This window comes from Micropterus salmoides, unplaced genomic scaffold (genome assembly GCF_014851395.1).
Source record: "Micropterus salmoides isolate LMB-PRFRI ecotype aquatic unplaced genomic scaffold, ASM1485139v1 Ms_hic_scaffold_15, whole genome shotgun sequence".
Lineage (NCBI taxonomy): Eukaryota > Metazoa > Chordata > Actinopteri > Centrarchiformes > Centrarchidae > Micropterus > Micropterus salmoides.
The window spans coordinates 28,803,961-28,820,971 of record NW_024040596.1 but is presented as its reverse complement, the minus strand read 5'-3'; the positions used below and the strand labels follow the sequence as shown (position 1 = coordinate 28,820,971).

Here is a 17,011-nt window from a genome sequence, read left to right as displayed (position 1 = left end):
AAGTACTTCCCTCTGAAGTGTTGTGGATAATTTAACAAAAAATCGAAATACACAAGTATAAGTAGCTACCTTAAGTAAATATAGCCACCTTTCACGTTATTATAGGCATACTGGTATTTTCCTTTGTTGTAGTTTGTGGTGGACCTGTTGCAGTGTTAGAGAGTCTGGTCCCATAAACTAACACCACTCCGTCATAATGAAATACATTTTCCTGTCTATACGCTATAAATGTGTCTGTGCGTGTAGTAATTTGAACCGGTGAAGTGACATCATGTGTCACGGTGAGGCCCCTCCCTGCCCCGGTGACATCAGCCGGAGCTGTGCCTCTTTCCTTCAGGAGAGAGCACACGGTGGATCCGCACATAACACATCCAGCACCGCTGGGAGAGCTCGACGGAAACAGCTCCTGCTCGGCTATTATTATTGTTTTCGCTTTCTCCATGGGACAAAACAAGACTTCTTTTCCGCCAGGTAAGATGCCATTTCTTGTCATCTGCTTCATCTTCCTCTGTGTGTCTGTTCCGACATGGAAAAAAGTGTTTTTCGGTGTGAGTAAATGTTAAAGCGACGGGTTTTTCCATCCTGAAGCCCGAAGAATTAGCTGCAACTTTTCACTGAGGGGAAATTCAGCCAAAGTGATGCATATTTTTGGGGCTGTTGTTGAGAAAATCGTTGAGGTAATCGACAACAAACTGTCGAAATCCAAACCAGACTAATCTTTCCAAGTCTTGAATGTGTTCAGACTTTAACAGTTAAGCTGCGTTAGTCTTTTTTTCTTTCTTTCTGCCTCGCAGTTTGTTGGACCGTTGTAAAATCCTTTCTGTGGGTGTAACGTTAACCGTTAAAACTAACGTTACACTAACGGTTGTTTTCGTTTAAAAGCAACGGCTCTTTTCCAAGCTAATGTCATCAAAAGCCGTTTTGTTTTTAATTTTTTAATTTTTCGTTTGAAGTTTAAACCCTGTCTGAAAGAAAAACCTAAAAGCGTTTAAAAGCTGTAATAAATATTGATCTGTAGCGCTGTTATAACGTGATGGACCGTTAAGTGTCCCTGTGATGCCGCTGAACACGGTACCACAGTGGCACTGTGGGTGACACCGGTTACCATGGTATTAAATAACACAACTACCAGCGAGACGTCCTCATCGCGATCATCTTCTGGCTCATATTGACATGAAACACGGATCAATAACAGAGGTTTCAGACTGCAAAGACCCAAGTGTGCAGCCACAACAAACACGCAGGAAGAGGAGGGAAATTATGAAGTAATTTATCTGAACAAAATGTAAAAAATATGCCCAAAATCTCTGATTCCAGCATGTCTAATGGGATTTATATGCTGCTTTTTATTCAGATTCAGATTCCTTAGCATCAGCAACCAGCCATAAGCTGGTAAAATATGCAAATCAAATGGTAGATTTACTTCACTTTACTCACTAGCCAACAAAACAATGGTTATTTCTTGAGTGGCTGATACACTTTGAGCATTCACTAGCCAATTAGCTGGTGGACAAAAAAATTTTGCACCCTGGAGTACAAGAAATAGAGTCATGTATTCCCACATAACAAGCAAAACAAACAACAACAACAACATTAAAAATATAGAGTTTGAACTCTAACTAAATATCAGGGCTGTAACTAACAATTATTTTCAGTGTTGATTAATACGTCGATTATTGTCTTTGAGGAGGATCCAGGGGGTCCACAGCAAAAAGGGGAATAATTATTTTCCTTATAATTCCATCCATAAGTCTTACATTGACAGAATGTGTGGTCATGGGTTTCATACACTTTTTGTAATAAAACATCTAAAAGCAAAAATCCTATCAGATGGGGGAGCCTGGGAGCCTTAAAAGATTGACTGAAACTGATGAATCGATTATCAAAATAGTTGCCAATTAATTTAATAGTTGACAGCTAATGGATTATTTGATTAATCATTGCAGCTGTACTAAATATACAAATAAATATGAAGTGTATAGATTACTATCTGTAAAACAGTAGATATGAAACAATATAGTACCATAACTTATTGTTAGCAGCTGAGATATTGCACTCGAGTATATTTTGCATTTGCTAAATTGCAGTGGTCCAATGGACACGTAGTGCAGTTAGGAATATATACTGTTTATATAAAGTACATTTGAAATGTAAACATCTGTGCAGTGTTTTATGAATGTTACTGCAAGAATTATGGTGCTGATAGTCACACAGTTCCCAAACAGTCAGTGTTAGTGTTTGTCACTGTTTAGTTCTTGTATGGCTCCTGGTAGATTATTCTATGAAAGTAAATATGCATATTTGTGCTTTTGGACTGTTTGGACAGCCAGTAAGACATGTAAGACTCTGAGAAATGTTACTGGGCATTTCAGTTAAAAATTTGAAAACCAAATCACAATGGTACTTTTGACTGATATATCCCAACCAATTCAGGATTTTTAAGTTCTTATAACTTTTCTAATCTTATATAAGAGAGTAAAAGACTATTTTGTCTGTGGTCCCTCAAAGTGGGTTACAAAAGAGCTGTGACAACAAAACGTTATTTAATTATATTGTAACAATAGCCTAAAGTTAACTGTCAGAGATGGCAAGTAACATTCCTTTTTAAACTAAGATTTTGAACTGTATATTACAAATAACAACTATAAATAAAATAAGATATGATACAACAAAAATGGGCTATTTTAAGCTTGAGAATTAAGGAGATATGTTTATTTGTATAGCACATTTAACACAGAGGAGACAACTCAAAGTGCTTTACATAAGGCAAAGAAATGTATTAGGACAACATTAAAAATACAGTTTCAGTGCAGTTAGAGTGAGAAAAATGAAGAAAAATAACCATAGCCTGTAATATTGGACTGCTGATGTATGGGCCAGGCTCTACTTTTAATGTCTAATAATAACCACTTAGTCAAAACAAAGACACAGTAAGTCATGATTATGAATCAGTATCCTAACTCATGTTAGTGATAACTCACAACAAGGAGTGCTGATATGACATAATAATGGATCGGGTGTCACATCTGCTGAGTCCATTATCAGAGTGCATTATGTTTACAAAAACAAGGTATGCTGGGTTTATCTGTGTCTCTATAACTGTTTTAATCCATGGTTAGGTGGAAGGTAAAGGATTTTTTTTTGGGGGGGACTGCTACTTTATTGCCCGGAGTAGTGATTTTGCTGCAGTTGCTTGTGTCCTTGCAAATATTTAGATTTTACCATTTGGTTTTTGTACGCATTAAACAACGTGTCAGGTTGTGGCTTTAGAGGAGCTAGTAGGCAGGACAGAGTCATGCTAGGAGTTTACCCCTGTTTCCAGTCTTTATGCTAAGCTAAGCTAACCAGCTGCTGGCTGTAGCTTCACGCAGATTTGAGATTGATATTGAGCTTGAATAACTTGTCATAAGTGTTTTTCACACTATTCCTTGAACCAGTACCATGAAGCATCATATTCAAATAAACAATAATGGCTCTTAAGTCAGATTTACTATGTCATAAAAATGAGAATATTTATTTCTATCTCTTCTAATCCTTCACCCATGTGTTTCCTGGCAGTGAAAAGGAAAACTGTGAACATGCTGAGGCCGAGTCTCCTGACTCTTTCCTCTTATTCTCTAAGCTGACCCGCTGTTCTCCACACATACCACGTTAAGTGGTTTAGTCAATATCTGACAGCAACATGCTGGGCTTGTTCCTATCTTTAAAGTGAGCACCTCAAAGCTGCCCTTTATAAGGAAAAATGTGTGTTTTTATATTTTTCTGACTCAGCTCATAGTTTATCATCATAGATCATCATCATCTAAACCAGATTATTTGTAAGAGAAAACAAACGTAAAAATTCTTATCTAACCTGTCTCTTGGGAACATACATTAGAGTTTACAGACAGACTTCCTACTTCAACTCTGACCTACTGTACAGGCCGTGATTTTTGTGCACAGTTTTCCTGTCCCCCCGTTTTTCAAAGTAAAGTGAGTTTAGATTATCTGGCTAAACTGGGAGATTGTTTACAGCGGGTGTGATGGCCCGAGTTCCTGCTTTGTTGGACTTTCGTTGCCCTCTACCCGATACTGAAGTGATTTGACTGAAATATCTCAACAACGCGCACCTCATGGTGAACTGTAGGGGTGCACCAATCCCACTTTATTCCTGATACTTATCAATTCCTGGGCTTTGGGTTAGGACTGAATGAAATGCAAAAAAATAAAATTGCGTTTATTCTGACACATATTGGGTTTGCGATATGAGTTACTATTTTTTATTAGCGCTAGCTAACATCTCCCCTGTACAGCACATTTTACAGCTGTTATGTAACGTCAGCTAAATTAGTAACAAAGTAATATTAAGTAGCTCAGCTGTATGTCATTACTAACTTACCTACTTGTCAAGGGTTGAGAACATCAGATACAAGCTCAGACTAAACTGGTGTAGAGCTCTGTCCTGTATACAGACTGTACATCCTGATAATCATATTTCAGTTTTCAGAGGAGTGTTAAAGAAATGAAGGTGGTTACCATGGAGATGAGGTTAATGTAGTAAATTAGGGATGCAAACTAGTCATTTTAAGCGAATTAGGTGATGATTCTTTTGGATTTTAATGCGCCAGTGAAATGCTTAGTAATTATCTAGAGATCCTGTATAGAATAAAATTATGCATCATGATGCATTGATAAATCGTTTTATAATCGCATCACAGCCCTCTGAATTGTATCAAAACTTGGCAACGCCTGCTATTTGGGTATTGCACGTGGGCATATTGCAATATCGATAATATTTTGATTTATTGTTCAACCCTACTTTGGGCCAACACCGGGTACCGGGTATGTTAGCTCTCTTAGGAAAATGTTGGGACCCATAGATCGGCCCCCTTGTCATGATACCTGATCCAGCTTTTTGAGTCAGTATCAGGCCTTTATCCGCTGTCAGTATCAGATCGGTGCATTCCTAGTGAACTGTAATAACTTTGTTGAACCTCTGACATTTAATTTAGCACCTTAATTTGTCCAATGCTTTGGAGTAAGTCTGCTGTGCTGCTACGTCACAAAACGTGATATCATTTTCACGAGTAAAACAGACGTGATGCTGTGTGTGATGTCTGTCATTTCTAGCATGTACCAATTATCTGCAAGTTGATTTTTGTATTCTACCAAAATAAATGGAAACCAATGGTTGCCTGAAGGAAAAGCAAATTTAATAAATACAAAACAGCTTTGACATTTTCTGCTGCAGCACAAACACAATAAAAAGTCTGGGTGGTTTCCCAGCAGTCAGTTTCCCATAGATTTGATTTTACTTGGATGTGGCATCACAACCGTATACTTGTTATTTACCCTTGATATCGTTTTCATATTGAATAATACTTGAACACCACATGTTTGATTTAGAAGTGTCTCACAGTGCTCAGGCAGTTGGTGAAATATGTGCTCATTTCCAGAGAGCTGGGACTAGACTGTGTGACCATGACTCACCCAGTTTACATGTTCACACACAAGAAGCCACTGTACTGATATTAAAAGGAAGGATGCTGCAGAAAAGAAGAGATAAACCGTAAATCAGGGGTATTCAATTAGAATTCAAAGAGGTCCGGTTAGAGAAAATTTCCCGAAGCAAAGGTCCAGAACATCATAACGACTAACATGCATTATCATTCAGTATCATAACCTATAGTTGTATCAACATATGTTTTTAGTCAACAACGGACTGTCAAATCAAATCAAATTTTATTATTTTTAGAAATAATTAAATAAAAAGTGTAGCTTGAAGTGATGAAGTGCAGTCTTAACCAATTTTATAATAAACACTCAACACATCTTAACAAATGAACAGCTGTAATACCTCCTCTTCTCTTTCATTCCCTTTTATATACCACTTTCCTACTTTCTCTTGTTCAGTGAGAAACGTGAGCTCTAGTTTGTCCTGCCAGCTAGCATTGGAGTTCTATGAGATATTCTGGTTTTGAACTGTCCGTGGGAGGAATGTACATGTAAAATCTGTACATTCTTGATTAAAAGCCATGTGAAATCTATTTTCTCTTATGTCTCCTCAATTCGCGTGTGTTTCCAAAATGTCTCTGGTGAATCTCGCGGACTCAACTCTCAATGCTTATTGGAATGCACAGATTTGATTGGCTGAGCAGCGTCACATGAGACGATTGAAGCACATGCAATTGGTCTGTGAGTTTCCTGGGCCGCTAAACCAGTACAGTAAATGCTAGAAAAGCTGCGCAGGTTAAATAAGAAACGCTCCGTCACGAGGTAGTAAGTCTCAATAATAAATAGGCTGTAAGTCCGCCTATTAGTGACCACTGCCTTAAATTATTCTTGCTGTTTCAAATAAAACCAGTCATTGTCATGGTTATTATTACATCTAATGGTTCATTTATATTTCAATTAAATACAATTACATGAGCAGTAATTACATATGCAGGGTTCTCTTGTTTTTTATATATGAATTAAATAATGGAGCTTGAAATAATTAATGGCACCAAAGTTTAAGTAGGCTTAGTGATGGCTTAGATTGATTAAACTATTCAACCACATGTCACGGTCTTCTTCAGCACATAGAAGTTGCTCAGTTGCCCAGCTGTGCACACCAATGAGATTCAACATGTTAATTTGTGAGTTTTAGAGGTGCTGGTAGTTTTACTGTTGGACTTTGGATAGAGTTAGGATGTCACCCCCTGTTTTCAGTCTTTATGCTAAGCCAGGTGTTTATACTTGTGTGTCGGTGTGTTGTTCTGCAGTTACACCCGCAAACGCTAGTTGGACTTTTTAAATGTTATTGACTGAATGGATCACATTCTGATAGTGAAACGAGTCATTTAAATTCTCTGCCAGAAAGTTAATAAGTGTGTTTCTCAAAATGTTGAACAATTTTGAAAAAAAAAACTTGATGAGGTGTGTGTTGTGTTTTTGTTATTGTTGACAAATCCCATGAAAACACCAACAATTTGTGTTAGTCCACCTCAAAGTACTTCCCTGTTTGTGGCTCTGAGGGCCAAACCCACCGGGACAGGACAAAATGAAAGACAGCATGTATCATGAAGGAAGGTGTCACCCTCTCATTGATGTGTAATCTGTGGCTCAGGAGGTAGAGTGGGTTGCTCACTGATCAGAAAAGCGCAGGTTCGCTCCCCTGCTCCTCCAGTCTGCATCTTTAAGAGTCCTTGGGTTGGAAGACTAGAAAGTTACTATGTTGCATATATCAGGCTATGGATACACAAAGTACTTAGCAGGATAGATTCATCGTTGGGTGTTTTCATGGGATTTGTTGATAAGGAAAGAAATAGAAAAGGTTGTGTCCTCAAAATCAAGGCTTTAAGAGATTTCATAATAAAGGTTTTCCATTGCTCAACATCTATAGCAACAAAAATAAGTGAACAGTATCTTCAACAGCAACTACCTCAATCAGGAGAATCGAGTGCCCATTATTTCTTGAAAAAAGACTGGATGATACTGTGAGATCATAATCAGTTATCCTTTGGCACACTGGTCTCTCCCCTTCCCTCACACATCTATCAGGCGTTTGTAAGAACCACACCTCAGCGTAAATACACATACAGCATAGGGCTGTAATGGTTCAGACGATGAGACTGAAACTTTCTAGGTAATTTTCCACCTTATTTTAGTTTATTTACTACTTGAATCTGCTTGTCCTCTTCTCCCCAAACTAACACGCACCTAGCCTGCACCTCTCATCTCTCACGGCAAACACGCCGGCCTGCTCTGCCTCTTTCTGTCTCCTGTATGTGTCTCTATGTATGTGCACACTTTCTCCATCAGCAGTACGTTTCATAAAGTCGCCATGTTTAATAAACTCCCCCGTGATTCAGCTTTCAAGTGCGCCGTATGTGGATCGAAGCCGAATGAAATGTTAATGAGTGACATATGCAGTGGTGCGTTCACTGTCGCTTCGTAATGTAAAATTTCTACCGTGTCGCTTAATGCAATATCAGAAAAGATTTCTCTCTGTGTTTCTCTGCAAAATGCTAAAGCGTGTTGCCAAATGTACTTTGGCAGGTGCTACTATATCTGGCCGGCTCATTTGTCAAAATCACTGTATTTAAAGTATTTAGTGCAAGCTGTAGGCCTATATTTTGTAAAAAATTACACAGGGTGTACAAGGGTCTTCAGAAAGCCTCAGTTTAGCTGGAAAGTTACACTGTAAGATGAATGAATAGAGACTGCAGCTCTGCAGCTTCTGAAGATTAAAGCGGAGCTTTTCTTTTCTTGTTATTTCTGACCATTTGATAAACAAAATATATTCACAACATGGACGAGTAAAGGTATATTAGTGTATTAATAAATATTATAACATTAAATAGTATAATGTTAGTATAATAATATAGTTACAGGTTACACTTGATTTGGATTATCTGCCTACAAATAGTTTATTAGTTGAGATTCAGCTGTTTCACAAATAAAACCATTTTCTGATATTAGCCTACAGTTATATATAGTTATGCAGAAAAAGAAGCAATAATAGAAAACAAACAAAAAACAAACGTACATACATACGTATATAAATAATGGATAAAACCAGAGAAAATAAAACAGGCCAGACAATTAATGGCATACAGCAAAACAACGCAGTTACCATTAGTAGCCTGTAATATTAATTCCAGTCGGAGAAAACAGCAGTTTCATTTTTGTGGTCAGTCTCTCATTTGTTTATGCACAGTATTAACTTGGCAATAATAAAAACTGCGAGTTCAACATTTCTAAAGTTTGCTGTAGTGCCTCAACCTTTTTTTAATGTCCCGCCTCCTGGCTCGAAAAGTGACTTTGACGAGCAACTAACACACACAGCTGCATGAAAGTTACCCAATCCTGATCTCCTTGCAGAAATTAGCAGGCGAGAATGGGAACAGGTGAGCGTCATGAAAACCTGATTTGGGAAAGGGCGGAGAAGAGTACCCGATGCCAGTACGCAAAAGAGTAAAATGTAAAAGTGACAGTACCACTGAATACCGGCACACTTCAAGCACTAACGGCTTGTATATCGTGAGAAATAACAGGAAGTCATCTCTCCCATTATTGTAAGCATTCAGGCGCAGTCAAACCAGCGCAGCAGCTGCTTTATAAATCCTGCGCCTCCTGCATTTGTAAAATACAGCGGCTGTGGATGAGAGGAGAGCTGACTGCTGGAAGTCAAAACGTTGTATTTAAGTTTATGTTCTGCTTGCTCAACAGTTGTTTGATAAATGGCTATAAAAACACATCCGGAGAATATTTTAATTGCTTTTTTTGCCAATTCTGATTATTTTGGCGCTGGGGATTTTCCTTTGGCGCTCGCTAAAACTTCTTTGGGAGGTGCAAAAATTTCTCTATCCAGGACAAACCCAGCTCCTAAGACAGCAGTATTATGGATGAATGCAATGTAAATTTTATTAACCTGAGCGTGAATGATGTTTACATTGCAACTACACGTCCAGGAGAAGTGACACACAGATATGTCCTTATTTGAAATTGCAAGTGTTTTGACTCACGGGAGAGAAAGTGGCTGTTCTGGGTTTTATTCTTACACTTGCATGTCGAAGGTGACACCAAAGAACAATACAGAGGGGTCTCAGGTAAAAAGGTAAAGCATCATTCATAGCAGTCGATCTTTATACGCTCAGAAGACGACTGTACATTTGAGAAGTTTCTGTTGATTAAGAGAAATCATGCCATGACAAGAAAAACATTACACAGCATTTCAAGAAAGTTCCGCTTCAGTTACATTTTCCAAGAGGTCATGTTAACTGAATCAACACTGTTTTATCAGTTTACACTTTTGTACTTTTACACAATGTCAGGATGCTTTGAGCATGATCCGCATTTCTCCCTCTAGAGCAGCTATAGGCGTAGTTGAGGCATTATCCCCAAGTGATGGAAGAACGTTTCCAAAGAAGGGCCAGTCATGTGTTGTCCATTACATGGGAAGAAGTTTTCTCTGAATTGAGCTCAGGAATGTGTTTCTGGATGTTTTTTCTAACTCACTGTGCTAAACCTACTTTTCATCCCTTCTCTTGTGGAGGACCCGATGTTGGGTTACAGCTGGACCTGAATAGACCTCATTGTTTGAATGAATGCATGTGATTCCAGATAAGCGTCCCCCACCTCTTCCCCGGGCGAACGTGCGTCTTCTGGTGTCGCTCAGTTCCAGCTGATTACAACACGAGTTGTGACAGGGAGGGCTCGGCTGTAGTTGGCATCAGACAGGCAGCTGGTACCCCCCACCCGGCTCGTTCCAACCTCAGCCCAGGACCCCTCCGTCTGCAGCCAGCCATTGTACCATGCATGAGTCATGCTGGAGCTCGGTCTTTCCCCAACAGCCCCCATCGCCCCCCTTCCTTCACGCTCTGCATCCCCTCGAGCTCAGAGTGAGTGTTCATTGTTTTCAGCGAGTCATCTTTGCCTGTTAAGGAAGCTCACCTTTTAGGTTTTGCATACAGTTTCACCGACACATACTGATTGTTCCGTGACATGCTGTCAAAGTTAATCTCCCAGGACAGAAACACCATTTGTAGCGTGCTAGCTGTGTGGCTCAAGGGGTTGGCGAAGTCTGTCGGTTTTGGTCCAGAGTAGAGTTTTAGGTTCCTTGCACACGTTTGCGTATTTTCAGTGTGAATGGAGAGAGGAAAGCAGGGTCAAAACAGCAGCAGCACTTAGGAACAACTTTATAGCAGACATATCGTAACAACTGACTGTGGTGACATTTTACATCTGAAATATAAACTTCAGCTGTCTGGTGGTCAAACTATGTAACAAGCGATTCTGTTGACTATCTTTAACATTTATTAACGTTAAGGTTAAGGTTTTTGGTCCTAAGTCTGGGCAATAATGATAGCTATCGCAATCCAATTTTCCTCGATAACAATATAACAAATGTTCAATAAATGTTTAATTTAATTCATTTGAATAACGGAAGAATATTATTTTTTCTACAAAGTAATTAATTTTGTTGAGGAAAAGGGACAAAAAAAAAGATTTTATTTAATTTTACTTGTGCATATTTGTTGAAAAAAAGATTCAGTTGTTTTGAATGTTCTACCTCAGATTTGTGAAGGGATCCACTGTTTGGCATCAAGTGTTTGTTCTGACCATAGAAAAAAGGTTAAAACCACAATTAACCATCTGGTTTCTTCAATTTTCACATTTAGGAGCAAAAATCAGCCTTTAAACTTTAGACATGTGTTCGTCCCACTGATGCAGTGGTTCTCAAACCTTTTCTGTTATGCATATAGTCTTAAATATAGTATAGTTGTTACTTCTGTTCAGCTGCGTCCATCTCATCCAAACGTCACAGTCCTGGTCCACAAGTAACAGCAAAGTTTCCCTCGTCCATCAGTCTAGCTGTCTGGTGTGACTGCTCACTATAGACTGGTCTTGTTGAAGAAAGCAAAGGGAGGGGTGATGTGGTAGGGGGGACAGGGGTGTGAGTGTAATGTCATTGTTTTCAGGTTCGTGACAAGACTGACAACAATGAAAGCAGCCCAATGAATTTGCTGATAAAAGGCCAGAATGACAGTTTAACATGATCTCTAACCTCCTCTTTGTCATCAAAAGAATGATTAGTTTTCCTCTTTTTTTCCCTTTCTCCTCCTTCACTTGAATAATGCATGATTTCATTTGGAGCTCGGCATTCCTCACATTCCTCCTCACTTTATCCCTGCAGCCGTTCCACCTTGGTATGTTTATATTGTCAAGGAAAGGAATGGATGATGGCTGCAGCTGCTGCAGCACCGACTGAACCACACAGAACACATTTCTGGTTGCATAGTAAGAAAACAAACTGGTGACTACAACTGTAGAATATCTAGCATTTGTAAAGGTGTACTTAAGTGAATGCACTGTCTGACTGATAGAGCCAGGAGCGTTTTCAGCCTAAATTCATGCACAGTTTATTGCCCCTGTGCTCTGAGGAGAGTTTGCAAGTCAACAAACACACAAATGCTTTGTATGTTTGTGGGTTTGTCTTTGTCTGGTTGTGTGGACTTCAGGCAATCAGGACCTTTCTGACTCTGACTGGCAGAAAAGTGTGAAATAATTCAGATGGTTTCTAAAGACAAGCCAAGCTTCAATATGAGAGATCCTCACTGAAGCTGCAGGGCACGCAGGGTCTATCTGTTATTTAACCCATTTATTTGTTGGCATACTCCACCGTTAACTGGTTATTAAGTATGTTATAGCAAAGTCCTTATCACTCGCCACTCTGCAGCCATCTTGGTAAGGCCTCTGGCCGGTTATTTCGGACCAACAAGACCAGGTCTCTCTCTAAATGAATGGGGAGAGGGTCACTGGTCACTGGGACGTTGAACCTGCATGTATAGAATCTGTTGAATAAGTTTGATGACTTTGTCCAACAATAAGGTTTAAAAAGCATTTTTCCCCACAGGGTATACTTCTAATACGCCATGCGTGGTAGTAGTGATGCATGTGCAGTAGACCCTAAAAGCTGAAGATTGGCTTTTTAGAGGGAGTGGCGTGTGGGAGTGGTTAACCATCATTTCCCTATAGAGTTGTATTGAGGATTCTTAAAGTGGCGTCTCTCCTCTAAACATCACTAGTTACGGCCTATTCTGTACAGCAAGCTCTTTGCACGGACACTATGAAATAGCAAAAACAAATATTTTTAGAATTGTGAACTCATTTGAGTCATTTATCCACTAACTGGTCCCAGACTTTCAGGTGAGAATTTGCAGATATTATTAGCTTCTAAAACGTTCCAGGAAATATTGAGCTACAGAAACTACACAGAGGAACTAAATGTCTCATATCTCACAGCTGATTCCATTTCTACCGCATCCAAAGAGCTGTGAGGATTAGGCAAATAACACTGACCACATATTTATAAACCACATATTTATCAGTGGCTATTTCCACACAAGGAAACACTGTCACCCTGTCGTTCTTTTTGTCTGACTGTTTGTATGAATTCAGTGAATTAATTAAAATGGGAAATGCAGAGGTGGAAAAGGAGACCGAAACCTCCAGAGCACCTGGTGACAATCCACTGAGTGTTCCTTCCATCCATCCATCCATCGTCAACCACCTGTGTACAGGGTCACTTATTCTTTAGAAAGGAAAAAAACATGTTTGCCTTGCTTGGTTGTCTCGGTTGCAGAGACGCCAATAGCGTTCGTTTGTTTTGAACATCAGTAACTATCACAAGAAATGCCGTCCCTTGTTCTAAAATTGGTTCCAGTGGCACATATTTCTGCTTACTGTGTGAATAAAGCTAAGTTGTTGCAGCCTCAACATTTGTATTAATGATGTAGAAGACCAGAGATCCTGGAGCTCTGTTTCCAAACCCTTTACATCCTCAGCAGTGTTGACTCAGTATGAAACCGTGTCCTCACATCTCTCGCTGAGCTGCTGCCTGAGAACACGGCATATGGGTTCCTCTCATTATCTGATGAATTCACCAGCTAATTCAAGGTCTGTGAGCTCGCTGCAGCCGCTGCTCGTCAGCTGCTCGGCGCTCCCTCTCTGGAAACTAAACCAGACGACAGTGCATGTTTGTGGCTCTTTAATGTGAGGAAGAGCTGGGGATCAGTTTAACTTCTGTTCACTCCGTATGTGGTTAGAGAACAGATGAAGACGAAAGTTTGCTTTGTTGTTTTCATGTCAGAATCTAAAACAGATTAACAGGAAACAACCAGATATTAAACTCTGAATGTTGCAGCAGCTCACCTGATTCTTTTTATTTAAATTACATGCATTTTAGAAACTAGCAGTGGTTTTGCACAGTAATGCCAAATCGTCCCTCCTGCTGTCATGATCTGCAGTAGGTGTAGTTGTATAGGTGTTTCTGTAGAGGTGTTCTGCTGCTGTGGTTTTTAGAGTTTCTGATACATTTGATTAGTTCTCAAGGGAGGCAATAGAGAGCAGGTGAAAACAAAAGGCATTGCTGTAATCCATCTGAACTGCATCAGCAACATTCAGAACAGATTTAATGTTTGGATACCAAACGGACTAAAGTGAGGTTTAAAAGGCCAGTTTTCATGATATTCTTCAAGTTAAATCTCTTCCTGTGTGGAGATGATGTCCTACCAGCGTCCATAAATGATCATATCTGATGTCTTTTTTTGTTTTGCTTTTGGTTCTTAAGCATCCTTCTGGACTGTTGAGTGAGCAGATAAGAACAATGCGTGGAAGGCGGTGCTTTAAAGGAAATGTAGGGAGAGCCAGCAGAGATCTGGCTCCCTCTCATCACAAAGGCATTTCCTCCTCGGCCACTTCCTGCTCAGGAGCAGTCGTCCTTAAACTTACAGCAGAGAATCTGGCCTGCGCTTACGGGTAATATGGAGCCAGTCATTCGGTCTTGAGGATGCTTTTATTACTGCAGGGTGAACATTGTTGTGTCTTTGACCTTGTGCAGTGACTGGTTTTATAGCCGTGGTCTCATTGATGCTCTTCCTCTGCAGTCTCTTCCTCTACACATTACAGATACACACAGAATATATTGTCCTGTTAATGCAAGCAACAGCATAAACTGGACGTGATGAGTTAGCATGAGGGCCGGCTCTGTTATTACAGCACATGATCAGGACCTTGTCTGTGGTCCAGTGGCAGAACACCTGGTGCTTTGTGATAAGGTGTCGTTGGGCTGTTGCCGAGGCGACATAAGTTTCGTTACGGTGGACGGACTGTAACATTAGATTGGAAGTGTTGCCGTGTTTTGTGTTGTTTTACTGTTTATTTTAAAGGTTAGCTAAATTGGCGTTAGCATATTGCGCGGTTAATGTGGCTAACATGCTCAGCGATGTTGGACTAACATGTGATCCTGAGGGACAGTCCAGAGAAACTGTGGACAGTAAGCCTCATTTGAATCTCACTAAGGAGCGCAGTGTGTCGGATAGGACAGCCCTAGTAACATCACTAAAAGAAATCAATGTTGACATTTGTTTGGGAAACGAAAAGGTTGCCATGTGCGTTGGTACGAGATGCCTTAAGAAGAGCAGAGCTGTTTAACACTCTAGGAATCAGAACGGGCTGTGTATTGTGCTCAGTACAATATAATAATCTTCAGGTCTGTTGCCAGTTTTACCAACATATTTAAAAACTCTTTTACAACCAAGGCCCACAGTGAGGAGTCGCATTTACATGAACGTGAGCACCCGCTGTGTCCTGTCAGCTGAGTAAAGGCGCTTTGTGTTTTCACTCTGAATCTGAAATAAGAAACCGTTTGGCAACTGCCTTTTTCCTGGGGACATCCACCCCACAGGAACTGGACTGCCGAATAAAAGGCGTGGGATGGATGACAGCTTCATAGAGCGCTTCCTCTGCGGGGATTATGAAGGAAAGGCCAAGTGAAGACTGTTCTCCCACGGCCGCTGCAGTGAATTCAAGTGTGGAAATCGTCTTTACGGTGCCTCAGCAGGGTCAAAGTGCCGCCGCTCATGCTCCCACCTGACAAAGACCACCTCACAGCCCAGACAGGAAATGAGAGTAGAGGTTTGGAGAAGGACAGACATGATTATAATTTTATATTCATAGCTTTGGTTTGTGTTGGGAGAGTCCTATCAGTCAGAGGCAGCAGTTAACACAACAGAGCCCCCCCCTCCTCCTCCTCCTCCTCCTCCTGCTGCAGACCAGCAGGCAGCCCGAGGCCGAGCTCTAACAGGGCTCACAGTGGATCTGTACAGTTAAACTACTCAGCAGAGAAGGGCAGCAAACAAAAGATATGACCAGAATATCTCCTCACAGTCCACTGCACCCAAGTTTATTGGATGATCTGGAGCCTATTAAAAGGTCCTATGTAAATAATTTAGAGTTTTATTGCTTCTTTTCTTCAACTGTAAAGATGAATTTAAGATGTTTGGTGGCTTTAAAGTTAGATTGCAAACAGTAGCTAAAGAAACAATCAGTCATCAATTTGTAAATATGTGCCTGTGCTGAAACCTGGACAGATAAAGTACATTTTTTAACTTTAAATTCACTGAAGGTGTCACATTCTTAATCACCTTGCTTGAGTCTCACAACAATCCGCAAGACGGAAAACCTGCACAGATTTTTAATTTTTTTTTGCAGGTTTACAGTTAAGATTCGGGCGGCGTTTCAGAATGTGTTTGGAGTTTCACTTATTGATGGCTGTTTTTTCTGGTTGGAAAAACAACCGAACCCACTCAATGGGGGCGTCATCCTCCTGTGTCAGAGCCAGAAAAACAGTGACAGGCAAGGATGAGATGGATGCAGCTGCATAAGTTGTTAAAAAATACATTTATTTATGAAATTGTCATAGCAAATTGTAACTGCAGACTTATGGACCTCTTCTACAGTTGGGTATTGTTTCAGTTTTATCGATTCTGATTGTACTTATGGAACCCGGTTCTTATTGAATCTCTGTTCTGGTTCCTTCACCACAGATCTTGTCAGCGCTCTGTGACCTTCATCCTCTTCCTCCTTGCTCATCTTCCCCTTCATGGCTAAAGTGAAAGGAGTCTCTGTACTGGAGGGGCGTCTCTGAGGACTGGTCTCTAAGAAAAATATATATTGAATCCTTTGTAGACATCATTGTTTTCCCTTCAGTATAAAAGCTGAACGTCAGCTCACCTGTGTTTTGTACCTGAGACGTTGCTACTGTTAGCGTTAGCTGTATGTGGGGCGTCGTTGTAGCCGGGAGAGAGCGACACATCGAACACGGTGCGTTCCTTCAGATTCACGCCGTGTTGAGGTAAATGCTTCGTCATGTTGGAGCCGCTTCCTCCCTCGCACCAAACCTCCTTACTGCAGGTGTTGCATTTACTGCGGTCCGCCATGGTCCAGGACTGGAAACAGAAGGACTCTCTTCTTCATGCTTTGTTGACGTACTGCGTAACAAATGAGGTGACGTTAGGGCGGCGGAGCAGCTCCTGGCAGATAAGAGACACTTTTATGGACTGTGAAAGGCTCACTGCAGTTCAAAAGTTTGATATCGTCAACTTGGAACAGCCCCCAGCAACATTCGACTGAGATGAATAGGTGTCAGGCTGAGTGATTGAAGCTAAACAAAATGTAATTTCATACTCAGAAAGAAAGGCTCGGC

General features: G+C 40.4%; 1 protein-coding gene across 1 annotated transcript in view; it reads left to right on the top strand.

The window, feature by feature from the left end:
* Positions 1-324: 324 nt before the first annotated feature.
* Positions 325-17,011, top strand: part of LOC119903390 (SH3 domain-binding protein 4-like) — a 43,526-nt gene continuing 26,839 nt past the window's right edge. The window contains 1 exon segment of the mRNA XM_038719522.1: positions 325-471. The gene's annotated coding sequence lies outside the window, so the exon portion shown is untranslated.